Raw genomic sequence first — 14,761 nt, forward strand, 5'->3', positions numbered from 1 at the left:
AGTTCATCAGGAACTCAGTGGCAGGAAAAATCCTTACAAAGGATAACAAAAGATAAAAAAGAATCAGACATTTCCCCCACCAAAGAGTCCAAGCGTAGATTGCATAATCAGTGTGGACTGTAACCTGGCGTGTTTATTCACTCACTTAGTCATTTGCTGGCCTTGTAATTGCTGTGGGATTAAAAAGGAAAGTAATAATATAGCCAATCCATATAACCTATTTGGCTTTATAATGCAAAAAAATTAATAGTCTTATTGATTTTATATGATTAATTCACAGTTGAATATAGAGAAAGAGTTCAAGAACATAATTGCTCCATTTAATTCCATAAAATATATTAGCCTAGACTAGTTAAATGTATTAGTGAATATTGGAGAAAAAAATTGTGATCACCACAGGAGTTTGCCTGGTCATCAACAGTTGCACCCTGAGTTAGGAAGTCAACAAACATGGTCTCTTTCTTCTGAGAGTCTTGCCTCTAAATCAAGACCCCAGCCAGTTAACTTGAAACCACACATCAAGAAGACTATGTGAGCCCCAAGAGAGGACCGGAGAGCCAGGGCACCAAGGGGCAGAAGGCCTCGTGCATACGCCGAGGTGTGCACATGCAGATACACGCACGCCTCGGGAAAGGAGCCGGGACACATCCCTGGGCAACGCTCTCCAAATAAAAGGAAGCATCCAATTTTGAAAACGTGCAAGTTGATAGAATGAAATAAGCTTCTCCTAAGGGTAAAAGGATATCAGGACTGGCAGGGGTGAGGGCAATCCTAAGGGGAAAAAATTTGGTAACTGTTGAGTTTGTAAGTATTTTCCAGCGCAAAGGAAACTGCTCCCTTAATCCAAAAGAAAGAGAACTGCTGCTCTGTTTGGACACTGGCTATTAATTGGCATAGATCACATATAAACAGAGAGCAAAAGTGCCTGCCTGAAGTAGTCATAAGCTGATAATACACTTGCAGCATTGAATTTTATCTAAAACTGTACAGTACCCAAATGGCATGAATACCAAAGTCGATGTTTGTTATTTCACTAATTCTCTTTCGGTGTTGATTTTTCTTTAACAAGCTAAGGAACCTGCTCGCTTATGTTCATTAATGTGCTCATGTATCTTTCCAGCACCTTAAGAACAGATGAAAAATGAGAACATAAGCCCTCAGTATGAACAAAAATAACATCACAAAAGGTTTCTTTCTATAACAGAGGTGGGACATTTTAGCCAGGTTTCCATTTTTTTTAATTCACTTCAGTGATTGCTCGAGATATATATATATGGTGTATTATATAATGACAGCATACTATATGTAATAATCTATTGTACATTATCCTTTATTATATAGTATATGTATTATTTTTAATGCTTTGAAATAATTTCAAACTCACAAAAGTTAAGAAGAAACTGCAGAATATCCTTCATTCAGGTTCATTAGCATTAAGAATCCATCACATCCACTTTATCCACCTCTTGCTTTATATATATGTATATTTGAAAACATGTTCCTTATGTCCCCAGTCATCATGTCCCCTTAATATTGTGTGTGTGTCCTGTAAACACGTATGTTGGCATTACTTTCTCACATAATCTTTTTTTTTCTATTAATTGTTTTTAATTCTCTTTGACTTTTTCTCCTGGTCTTCTGTTAGCCTTTCTGCAGGTCGCTTCTTCAGTCCCTTCATTTTCCTGGTTTGTAGTTTGCTTAGGTCTTGTTTCTGTATATTAATCCTTCCATAAGTTGTACCAAAAGTATCCTGGGACATATTTTTCTTCTTCTTTGGCTTGAGTGCTTTTGGCATTTTCATAGACAACTTATAAAGGTCATCTGAAGCCAGTTGTGTCCTCCTCAGAACCAGTCCAGTGAAGGTCCCACCTCTTCCAGCTCAGTCTGTGGTGTTCTGCAAGCAGATTTCTTCAAGAGCAACTCGAAATTGTGAAAGTAAACCTTCCCCTTCAGAGCAGTGAAGGGCAGAACATTCTCTAACCCAGCCAGGTGGATATTTGCCACAGTGGGGCCTCTGAAGAAATCAATAAGAAGGCTTTCCAGCCTTTTGTAGTCTTCTGTCACATCAAAATCATCACCAGCAAATATGAGCATGGGTTTTGTTCCCTTAGAATATTTACTGTTCTTAATATCTTTCAGAGACACAAATTTCTCAATACCTAATTCAATCATATCGAGCACACTGTTATGACCTATTACTAGGTTATTAGGATGCTTCTTATTATGGGATCGAAACATGAATAAAGAACAATCTGACTTCTTCGAAAAGAATTCCAGTGATGTCTGATCTTCAAATGGTCTCGCAATGTTTTTCTTTTTATACAGAACCCCATATGGATTTTCAGCGCAGGCACGTCTTTCAGGACTTGGGTCACTGTTGCATTTGCATTTCCCCCTTTAATCAGCATGGCATTTTCAGTATTTTCACTAGCTTTTGACTCTCTCTTCTCATGGAATTTCTTGGCTCTTTTTGTTTTGGGCTTTACAACTCAGTGTGGTCCATGGCTACCACAGCTCAGTCTAGCCAATACACATGAACTGTGCGGATGCATGAGGTGGGTGCCTCTCTCACTTAATCTTGATAATGTCAGGAAATTCAAGAAACTGAACAGTGACGTATTTTTTACCCAGTCAGCGGCTTTTATCCCATTTTTTTCCAATTACCTCTACAACATCTTTCGTACATTTTCCTTTCCATTTTAGTTGGAGTTGTTGCTTAGTCTCCTTTAATCTGAAGTGATTCCTCGGCCTTTCTCTAGGGACAGAGGTATTTGTAGAGAATACAGATCCACTGTATTTTAGAATAGTCCTAAACTTGGCTTTGTCTGCTTGTGAGGAAGCTCAGCCTACTGCAACCCAGGCGGAACACTCTGAAAGCGGGGTTGCATCCCTGTCGGGAATGACATCCAGAGGTGTGTTATGTCTATCGTCCCTTTACTGGCTTAGTGACTTTGTAAAAAAAAAAAAAAAAAAAAAAAAAAAAAAAAAAAAGTAGTACTAATAGTACTAAGGCCTTCGCATTGAACTACATCCCCAGCCCTTTTTAATATGTTTTTTAAAATTTTGGGACAGTGTCTTGCTCAATTGGTAAGTTGCCAAGGCTGGGTTTGAGCTTGCAATCCTTCTGTCTCAGCTTCTAACGATGCTGGGACAACAGGCATGTGCTATCATGTCCACCCAGGCCTACATTTTAAGAGGACTGTCAGCTTCTACTTTAACCTCTTGAATTTCTGAACCATCACAGAAGAGTCTAACAGCTGACCAGAGAGATCATGTGGAGAACCCCTTGAGCCATGCAAAAGTAGAGGGACCCAGAAAAGCAGCCTCCACTGTCCCCACACAAAATGTATCCCTCATTGATGCTGTATGGGTCAGAAATGAACTTCACTGAGCTATTTCCAAATTTATCACCCATAAAATCGTGTGCAAGATAAAGTGTTTCAAACCTCTGCATTTAAAGAGAGGGGGGAAGTCTCTGTTTTCCCCTATAACTTTAATGGGCATTTTAGCTCTATACTCATGGAAAATCATGGTACAAGGTATTCTTCCTGCCCCAGCTTCCCTAGTGCTGGAATCACAGGTGTGCACCACCGCAGCTGGCTACTTTGTGTTTAAAGACTAATAGTTTTTAGTGTCTTGCTTTCTTTTTATTTATTTCCATCCCCCCCAACTTTAAGCTTTTTTTTTTTTCTTTTTTGGTAAAGTGTCTCATGGACTGCCTTCAATTTTCTTTTTCTTATTTTCAATTTTACATTTTACTATCTGGTCTCTAATTTCTAAGTGGCTTTCTAAGTGGCATCTTTTGATTCCCAAATATTATTCATATATCGGTGTGCACCACCACACCCAGTCTCAATCGCTGTCTCAGCGTGCCCCAGGGGCTAGGCCAGCATGGCAGGTCGGGGGATCGAACTCCCGGCCCCTGGGTCTGCCTAAGCAGGTGCTTTAATCCACTGAGCTATTTGGCCGGCCTTCCCCTTCAGTCTTGATCTAAAATTAAATGCAGTAAGTGCTCAGTATCAACACTTTCGCTCTCATTTCCCGCCTTTGCTTGTCTCCCCTCTGTCATGTCTTTGTCTGGTGCTGCACCTCATGTCTTGGTCTACAAGCCAGTTTCAGGCTCAGTGCTGGCCTGCCCACTTTCCTTGGAAGCTCTGAGATGAACTTGCAAGCAGATGCCCTGCGGGGGCCCTCGCACACTTGCTGGGCGTGGCTGTCTCTTTCCCCAGGGTCCAGGCTGCCAGCCCGCAGCCCAGCCATGGCCCTTTCGAGGTGCTTGGCCGTTTCAGCAGATGTCCTGTGGACGCCGGGTGCTCAGGTTTCCAGTGTGGAGCCGACAGCCAGGATTGAGATGGCTGCTCACGCAGGGCAAGGTCTCCGCCCTCCCTAGAGGCTCCTTCCACTTCGACTGAAGCATCTTAAAGCCAGTACCAACCCTGTTGATTCAGACAGTGATTATCATCAATAAAGTCACAGATAGTTTTCACTTAAACTTCCATATTTGTGCTAAGTAATTTTAACCCAAATGCAAAATTTTACCCTCTTCCTAGTCAGATTGATGAGCTATTACTATTATTTACAGTATTCCAGGGCTGGCCAAATAGCACAGCGGATTAAAGCCCCTGCGAGCAGGCTCAGGGGCCAGGTATTGGATCCCCAGGCCTGCTGTGCCAGTCCCGCCCCTGGGGCACACTGAGATGGCAATTGAGACTGGGTGTGGTGGCGCATGGCTGTAATCCCAGCTCTTGGGAGGCTGTAAACAGGCGGATCACTATGAGTCCGATCTAGTAGTGAGACCCTGAACACCCGGTAGACTCTTCCCTAAAATACGGTATTCCAGTTAGATCTGGATCACTAGTCACTGTTTATTACTATTATTAGTACAGCACTGGGAACCGAACCCAGGGCCTCACGCTGAGCTACATGCCCAGGTCTTTTTGAGACAGAGCCTTGCCAAGTCACTAAGTTGCCCAGGCTGAGCTGGAACTTGCCGTCCTCCCACCTCAGCCTCCCAGAGCCCTACTCCATGGGCTCCAGCTCTCTCTTATTGGTAACTTTCAAGCCAGAGTCTCTTTTTCAGACTCAAGTCTATGGTCGAAATTAAATATTTCTGGAACATTTTGTAAAAGTTTTCCAAAGCCCAGGGCGGGTTTGCCTATTAACGGTTCCCTTTCCAGGACATCTTAAGAACCTGGAGATTTCAAAATTTTTCATGTCACTGAAGAGTCACTGAAGACTCAGACACATTTTTCCTGAAAGTAAAATATTGGACCCTTTTCTCACTACCACATATAATGGCTACACATAGGAAGAAAGGTGGGCTTGCTCAGCAAGAAGTTCCCAGAGACTCTGATAATCACGCTGCAGATGATATGCACTTCCACGTTGCTTGCTCTAAGGTCAGTCTGTCTCCTGACTGGAGGCTGTGACAGCAGTCATATCACTGGGCTGGCACTGTTACACTCAAATACACGCATGACAGAAGTAGAGAACTCACCCTTGTAGTCCTTTCACTATCTGTAGTAAATTACTTGCACCACACCACATGTGTCAAGGCCGAGTTGAGGGACAACAAAAGGCTTTGGAGTTCCCAGCCTCCTACATTCCACCAACCACAACCACATTTCCTCATAGGTCAAAACTAAATCCAGCCCTCACCAACTTTTGCTATGAGGGTAATTGGTCATTTGTCTCATCCTGGTGGTACAGGTCTCCTTGCTTGATCAGTAACCTGCCTTTGTGTAACATGGGCTGCCCTCTTTGTCCACTGGGAAGCTCCAAAACCTCTGACCTACTCCCATAGTCATGGGAGTTTTAATATGATGGTGTTTGAGTAGGCAGTTTATACGAGCATTATAAACACATAACAGTAAGATTGCATGACAGTGTAGTAAAAAAAAAAAAAAAATGAAAGGTTTGCAATCCTTTAATATAAGCTAGTTTAAGCCTGGCATGATGGTGCATACCTTAATCCCAGCACTTGTGAGGCTGAGGCAGGAGGATCATTGCAAGATTGAGACCAGCCTGGGATACAAAGTGAGCACAAGGCCAGCCTGAGCTGCATAAAGAGACCCTGTCTCAAAACGATGAAAATAAATCAATTAATTAATTAAAATAAGCTAATTTAACATAAATTTAAGCTAAACACAAAATTATCTGCAAAAAGTCACTTTAATCTTTACAATGAAAACTAAATTAAAAATGACTAGTTCTTTATAGACAGTGCACTCAGAAGTTAAAGCACCAAAGAGACATAGGACTCAAAAAAAGAAAGTGCAAGGAAAAAAAAACTGCAGAAGGAAGGGAAATTTAGGAATCTGAGAATGTCATCCATCCACAATGATCTTCTTCTACTATGTAGATTATGCCTAAATTTGTTTAAGGGTTATTTAGGATGACCAATTGTGTATTTACCACTTGTTTTTGTATTATACTTTCAAAAATGTGGTTCCTTAAAGTCAATATGTGGGGTTCGATCCCCAGGCCTGCCATGCTGGCCCCACCCTTGGGGTGCGCTGAGACAGCAATTGAGACTGGGCATGGTGGTGCACGCCTGTAATCCCAGCTCGTGGGAGGCTGTAAACAGGCAGATCACTACAAGTCTGATCTTGTAATGAGACTCTGAACACCCTGTAGACCCTTCCCTAAAATACATTAAAAAAAAAAAACAAAACAGTATGTATCTTACACAAAAATGTATTTTCTTTTTTTAAGGACTTGCTTCTCTGAATACTTTAAGACTCTTAACCCAGCTTTAGAAATCTGACCTCTACTCCAAAATCTTCACACTAGAGAATGTAAGCCATATCGTGGCAGCCACACCACTCCTTCTGGGTGTTTGTGGCCCAGAACACAGGCAAAATTTCCACTCCTACCAGGGTCCATGTCAGGGATCCCACAACGGGGTGGGCAGGGGTGAGGGTGGATTGAAGGACAGTCACCAGGCAGGGCCACCGTGCCACCATGGGGGCAGTGATGTGACAGGTGACCAACGAGGTGCCCTATTCATTCTGAGTGCATGCTGTAGGAGGGCTTACTGGGATGGCAAGACCAGAATGAGCAGCATCCTCAGGGAAGTCTGGTCAGGGACAGAGAGGACAAAGTCCAATATCTAGCAGGGAAATCAGGGGGTGACAATGAGGGGCTCAGTTGGGCCAGTCCCCTCAAGGAGGAGAACAGCAAGGAAAGAGCAGGCGACAGTAAGTAAGAAAAGGATTTGACTCAAAGACATGTGCAGGAGGCCAAAGGTCAGTCAAAGCATCCTCAGCTGGCCTGAAGGTCGACTGCTCTGTGGTTGGTCAGAATGCCCTTCCTGTGGAGATTGTCATCAATCCCACTGTTGAGTCATCAGTGACTTGGTCCAGGGAAGCCACAATTAGGCATAGAAACTGGGCCAGCTGGAAGAGTGAGCAGGAGTCTGCGCAAGCATTCCACAGTGTGGAGAAGTGGCTAGGTGAGGACAGAGGAGGCAGTGAGAGGACATGGTGGGAGCAGGCTCAGCTCCGCTTGATTGCAAGGCAGTGGCCAGCCAGAAAGGGGCCATCACGACCTGCGGGCCTGGAACTGACAGCAAGGTTTAGGGATACTATGTGCACCAGAGATGATGCCAGAGACATGAGATCTTGACCTTGAGCAGGAGCCAAACAAGCCTGAGTTGCAGATCTTTTTCATCCTAGATGACAGCCAAGTACAGTCATAGTTCCAGGTGTTTGCAGGACATGTAGGTCATAGACATCAAGGTGGTAGCAAAGAGGCCACCAGCTGACTACTCCAGTGAGGGCCTTGCTGGGGAGAGGTGCAGTGAGGCTTGATGGATGGTCTGTGAGGATGGCCTGTGAGACCAGCTGGGTACAAGACAGGGGTGTCAGCAGTGGCATCCTCTTCTGCAGGTAGAAAGGTCAGTTTCAGTCCAAGAGGGCATGACGCCGTCACTGTGCAGGCAAGCCAAGCCTGGTGATAAAACTCCCCATGGACAGTAGGTGCCCAGCCAGTTCCCAGCCCAAAGTCTGTGTGGCAAGAGACGACTACTCTTCACATGAACCACAGCCTTTCAGACTGGATAGACCTACCTTATTTGGGGACCTCCCTGTGGTGCCCCTGTCCTGTGCAGTGGCGGTTGGGCAAACCCACTGCTGCCTGCTGAAGGCTTCGTTTGCTCTCATTTTGCCTTGGTTGCATGCAGCTTCTCTCAACCCTATATGTGAGGAGGCTCGAGCTAAGTGTGCTGTCACCAGGCTGTGTGCAGCCTCTGCACCAATAGTGGATGATGGACAGAGCTGTACATCCATAACTATGTGCAGACCTGACCCGACCATGCTTCTATTATGAGCTTCATCAGATCTTTAAGTAAGGAACTGATCTCATCATTTTTGGAGATAGAATCCAGTCGTTGCATTTCTTGACCTGTTAGTTGCAGGTCACTTCCTGTTAGGCAGGTCCTTGCCCTCTGGCGTCTATCAGGTCTTTGAGCAGACTTTGAATTTCCAGCCAGGTCCAGAGGTGGCTGGGGTATGTTCTTCCCTACCCAAACCCACTGTGTAGATGGCACCTGCTTTCTTACCCACGGTCCAGGTGGTGACTGCTGATGCCTGTGGCCTGGCCAGTGGTCACCCAACAAACTTCCAGTCATCGTTTTGCAGCTTCCAGGTCTCTGGATCTACTAGGAAGAGCTACAAGTGTGTTGCTCGTGGTTGCTTGCAGCTGTACCCTGCAGGCACCTAGGAGTTGGCACAGCCCTTGACAAGCCACATTGTTTCCTGGAGAGGGTTCAGAGGGGAAGGGGAGAGAGAAAGACTGCATTTTGATCATTGTTTGGCTTTTCTAGCAGTGTTAGCCCAGGGATGCCTGAGGGATACACCTGTAATCCTCACACTAGAGGACCACAGATAAGCCTTCTGCAAAGGAGCTCTGCCTCAGCTTTCTTGGTCTGTGGCAGCAAAGCACCCTGGTCCTTGTGGCCCCAGAGCTGTTCTGCATGCTGGGACTAGAGACACTAGCCAATATCTGGCTCTTTGAGCTGAGGTATTTTCTTCCATTGTTGTCTCCTGGTCGCCTATCCCCTTCCTGGAGGGGTCCAGAACAGTCTTAAGAACAGTGATGGCAGTTTTTGCCTGGTGACAACCAGGGGCTCAAACAAAGTGCAGGGAGAAGGCAGCCACAGGCAGAGGGCAGAACACAAACCTCCAGGTGCTCTGGGATGTCCCCAAGGATGCCCTCTCCCTCAGCTCTCACAGAGAAAAATGTGTCCTTCCCCGTTGGCTTCCACGAGTCCCACCCTCAAGGCCAGTGTCTGTGCTTCAAGGGCTTTAGAGGTCCCAGTCAGCCAGCTTCCTAGAGCACATTCAGAGATGTGTCTCAGCACGGGCAGAGGCCTAAGAAGTTTGCTCTGGCACTGCTGCACATGACAGAGAGGGACAGCAGATCAGAAGCAAGAGCCGGAGACAGCTGGAACCTAGGTGGCAGTCCAACTGAAAGGGTCTTGACCTGGAGAACACACACAGGATTGGAAGTGCACTAACCCTTCTTGATACCTGTGTTCACTCTTGACCAGTCACTGGATGTTGTTCACAAAGAGAGTTTCAGCTTTTGCAAGCTTTGTTTTGCTGTAAGGTTCATGACAGCTGCCCTGAAGTGGCCTCATCTCTGGGACATCCCCAGCAGGTCACACCTTACTGTGGAGTGGCATGTGGCGTCAGGCCTGTGAGACACTGGAGCAGACCTTACAGCTTCTATTAGTTTTATCAGCCACAATCTCTCTTATAGTAACTACAGTTAATGAGTTCTTTTTCTTCCTCCATTTCTGTTTTTGTTTTAATTTATTTCAAAGAGTATAATAAATAATAAGACATCAGAATGGTACACATTTAGAAGACCAAAATGAGAGGCATTGAACCATGCGTTTTGTATTATACATTGCTGTCCTCGATGTAGTTGCTTAGATTGCAGATACCATCATACACAGTTAGTGAAGGGGAAAATTCTAAACATTAACTGCTCTTTAAAAAAACTGATGGTGGGGCCAGGAGATAGCTCAGTGGCACAAGCGCCTGCCTGGCAAGTGCAAGGTCCTGAGTTCAATCCCTGGTACCAGAAAACAAAAGCAGAACCTAATTCTAAGCAATCCTTTAGAGGCCAGGGAGATGGCTCAGTGGAATAAGCACTTCCCTGGCAAGCGCAAGGACCTGAGTTCAATCCCCGGTTCCGAAAAAAAAAAAAAAAACTGATGGAAATTATGAGTACAATCATCTCAGCCATCCTGTATAAATACTTGCATGTTTTTCCCTCCTTGCTTTTTCCTACCTTTTCTCCTTTCTCTCATCTTTTATTTAAATCAGACCCTCATGTGTAAGTATCGTATTGTCTCCCAAGTATAAGAACCTGAAAGAATACATAAAACCTGAAAGGTATAATAGATATAGTAAAAGAGAAAGAAACTGAACTTAAGAATTTTTCCCGTTTTCATTTCCACATTTATCTTATTGCTTTAATAATTCTTTATGTATGCTGAATACAAACACTTGGTCAAATAACTGTACTGATGATGTCTTTGTTCAGTCTGTGGTTTGTTTCCTTATTCATTTAAAGGGATCCTTCCATGAAAGTCTATTCATTATAAAGAGAAGTCAACTTTATGATTTTCATTTTTACCTCTTTTATATTAAAGAAATATTATTTATATCCATTTTATTTCAGAATTTCTTTTTATTTACTTAGAGTAACGATATTTGGCCAATTTTAAACTATACTTTTCTTACTCCTGTCTACTTTTTTTTTTCCTGCCTCAGGTTTATTTGTACAATGAGCACAGGATACCAGCCCCCCCACAGATGGCACCCCAGGGGACACACCAGTCCTTCTGTTTTTACATCAGCAGATAAGAGGCTTTTGCTCTGGAGCTTTCAAGGGGGCCTGGGCACTTTTAGGGGCCTGGGTAGCTTTGGGGGCCTGGGCTGGAACAGAAACTGGAGCTTCGGCCTTGGCTGGAGCCTGGGCTTTTGGCCTGCAAGGCCTGCAACCCTTGGCAATGCGGGCACGGATACGCATCCCAAGCTTGGGGTGGGCCATATAGGCAAGTCAAGTGAGCCTGCAGTTTACTCCCTTTGGAAGGATCTTGGGCTTGACCTCCTTGGGCTTGACGAGGGCCTTGGTAGCCTCGGCGTGTGCACTCAGGCCTTGGCATTGTTTGTTTGCATCTTCTTGAAGCCCTTCTTGTTGTACTTCTTGGCAAAATGCATGTTCCTAAGGAACTTGGGATCTATCCCTTCAGAGATTTGTATCTTTGTGACCAAGTTTTCTTGATGCCATTTCTGTGCCATTTTGGGGACTGGTTATGCTTGGTGTGGTTCTTGGACTTGGCCATAACTGCACTGTAAGCCATGGCGACCCTCCTGTCTACTTTTGATCTTGTTAGTATGAGAGTGTAACTCCAGATGATATCAATTCTTTGATCTTTTTCATGGCCTAATGTATGTTCAGTTTTGTAAGTCTCCTATTCCCTGTACATGCTCTGCACTATTAAAGACACCAAAGAAATATTTACAATGTATTGCTTAAGACTTCTGTGTTTGCTTGGGTTAGTAATATAAGCCAGGGTTATATTAATAACAGATAGAACGGTGTTAACTTGCTGAACTGCTATTTTGTTATCTTAAAATCTCCTCTAACTGCTTTGGATTTGTTTTCTATCTTTTGATCACATGCATTATTTCCTAACTAAAGCTACATCTTCTTTATATGTTGTCCAATTTACTCTTGTTAAATGGAAGTTTGGAATTAGCGATGACCACCAATGTGTCCTAACAGTACTGTACAGAAAAAATACATTTCTAGTGACAGTCTTGCTTATTCACAAGTGGACACACATAAGTAAGGATTGTTTTTATTTCCCCGAGTCACAAATAGATATTTCCCACATTTAACACCTGTCTGATGCAGCACGTTTTGCTAATAAGGATCACATTTTATCTGGAATATGTTTAATCTGTAACTCAATTAAATGACACATATAATGTCTTTTATAGTACTTTCATCAATGTAAGAAAAACTATATTTTATAACATTTGTAATAGTGAATTAGCTAGAAAATTTTCTAAGATTGGTTACATTCTTTTCAATGAGTAAAACTGAAAATGTTTAAAACAAAAGAATTTTCCAGTTATTGTAAAAAAAAATAAAATATTCTGTTAAGTCTCCTAATTTAATTTTCTATCATCTCAAGGGCTTGACAAATTCAGGAAATTTTTGTTATGAAAAGATGTTGAAGATCAGAAAATGGTCTTTTTGCATTTATTGAGAAGATTAGATAATTTTATTGTTGCTGAATAGATTTATAAAATGAATTGGTTTTTAAATGTTAAACTATCCTTGCACCCACATACTAAATCTTCTTAGATATATACATGATTATTTTAATGTAGAATGAATTTTATTTGCTAGCATGTAATTGAGAATATTTAAATGGACCTTCTTCATGAATACTGCTCTCTTATTTACTTATGATTTCCTTGTCCAAGTTTGGTACCCAATGGATACTTAACTTACAAGCTCGATTGGTTGGCAAGAGCTGTTTGTAATTCAAGGTGGTTGTAAGTCAAGACGAGTTTTCTCACAAGAAATAATGGAATAACCATAATTCATTCAGAACCTCCCAAAGCACTCTTCAACTAAACTTATCATGATAAAAAGGCTGCTATAATTGTGTGATTTACCAAAAACATCAATGATTAATCTAGTGTAATCAACTAAAATTTATCTAGTTTACCAGAGACACTTTTATGCAGTACTTGCCATTCAAATGGACAGCTTCAGCTTGCAGGAAGGGAGGATGAGATGGAAGGGGGCTATTCTTGAAGGGTCAGTCCCTTTCCAAAAGCATATTGGGAATCTGGATCTCTGGTGTCCTTTTTCTCCTGGGGAGTCTGTAGCCCACTGGGACCTTCTTTACTGATGCTTGGGTAATCTTCCTTCAGAGTTCTTCTAATCCCCTTCTCTTATTTTTCTATATTTCTTATTTATCACTTTTAAACTTTCCCCTATTATGGTAAAATTGTGCTATTAGTGGATATTTACTTACGCAATTGTCTGATTTATTTTAGATCTCATATAGCTACAAATCTTCATCCTATGGATAAAGTTGGCAAATTTATACTTATCACACTTTCATTTTCTTGTTGTGCTTGATGCTATTGCTATTACTGGCTGTGTTACTTTAGTCAGGGAAGCATTAGTCATGTTCAATTGAGCTTCTCTGTATTCTAATACTGAGAAAGTCTGGGCCCATGAACAATACCATAGTCCAATGAGAGGCCACATCAAGGGATGCACATGGCAGAAATGGTGCTGGCACAGGCTTGGGAGTCCTGGTTTTACTCCCAGTGCCTCCTGGTCCCGGTGCTCTACGTGCTGGAGCCCTGGGAGCAGCGCTCAGTGTCCTGCCAAGCAGACCAGGGCATGAAGCCAGAGCAGGGATTGCGATCCCAGTGCAGGAGAGAGAAGAACCAAGGCAGGGGTCACGAGTGCCCGAGCTGCATCCATGTTGTGCCAGTGAAGGAGGCACTTGGGGTGCCCTTGTGAGGGGCAGGGACCTTGTGCAGATTGATGGACATGTGGACCCCTTCGACCTTTAGCTATCCCCACCCTAGCTGTCTTGGGTTCAAATGATAATCCTAAGCATATCACCAGTTTTTTTTTTTTAACAAGGTTTTGATTCTGTAAAGTTTTGGTTCTGTGAGCACTGACATCCCAAAACATTTTCTGAAAGCAGTTTACATTCCTGGACCATTTATTTATTCATTCATTCATTCATTCATTCATTTATTTACTTACTTATTTATTCTTCAAGTTGGCAGTTCATAAAGTGTGTTTGATTCACGACTGCTTTGCACAGCACCTAGAAGCCAGCCTGAGGAGGCTTCTGTGCCCCGGAGCTTGAAATGGTGTTTGGGTGGATGTATGGTGAACTCTTGCTAAGGACTCTTGACCACTGGTAAGCAGCTGTGCTGAGCACTTGGCCGTGTCTTCCAGCACCTCTGATTTTCACAGGAACCTCAGTGAGCAACTCAAGTTTGGAAAGAGAAGCCTACAGGGGTCTGTAAGGCTAGTCATCTCCAGTGGTAGATGAGGACTTCCTTGAATGATGTCATTCCTCTTCCTCCAGAGCTGCTGCCACAGCTGCCAGAGCTCATGCCAGAGTCTGCACTGGGCTCTTCCTCCGGCTTCAGGCCCCTCAGGGTGCTCCTCGTCCCCAAGGAGAGCAGCATGTGCAGAGCACAGTCTGGGGCCCCTCATGCGTTCTTTAAAAAAAAAAACTAAACTAAATATTACTTACAATGCCTCCTTCCTATGTATTCATTAACCTACTCTGATTCCCTCTAGGATGTTTTAAACCTAGGAAGAATCTTGCTTGACCAAGTGAATCCACTGAAGTTTTCTTTGAGAACCTTAAAATAACCTTTTGGGAATCTTAACAAAAGACTGTCAAATGGTAGTTAGCAATTTCAGAGTCATTCTTTTAGTCTAGATAATCTCAGTATAGTGTGGCAAAAGAGGCCAGCCAAATAACTCAGCGGACTAAAGCGCTTGCTTAGGCAGAGCGCAGAGGCCAGGGTTTGATCCTCAGCATGCTGTGCTGGTCCTGCCCCTGGGGAGGCATTGAGACGGTGATTGACACTGGGCGTGGTGGCGCGCTCCTGTAATCCCAGAGCTTGGGAGACTGAAAAGAGGAGAATCACTACAAGTCCAATCCACATAGTGAGACCCTGTA

General features: G+C 43.4%; 1 pseudogene; it reads right to left on the reverse strand.

Annotated features, from left to right (window-relative positions):
• Positions 1-1,597: 1,597 nt before the first annotated feature.
• On the reverse strand, positions 1,598-2,480 carry LOC101575381 (annotated as a pseudogene).
• Positions 2,481-14,761: the final 12,281 nt, after the last annotated feature.

This window comes from Octodon degus, unplaced genomic scaffold, assembly GCF_000260255.1.
Source record: "Octodon degus isolate 3935 unplaced genomic scaffold, OctDeg1.0 scaffold00016, whole genome shotgun sequence".
NCBI lineage: Eukaryota > Metazoa > Chordata > Mammalia > Rodentia > Octodontidae > Octodon > Octodon degus.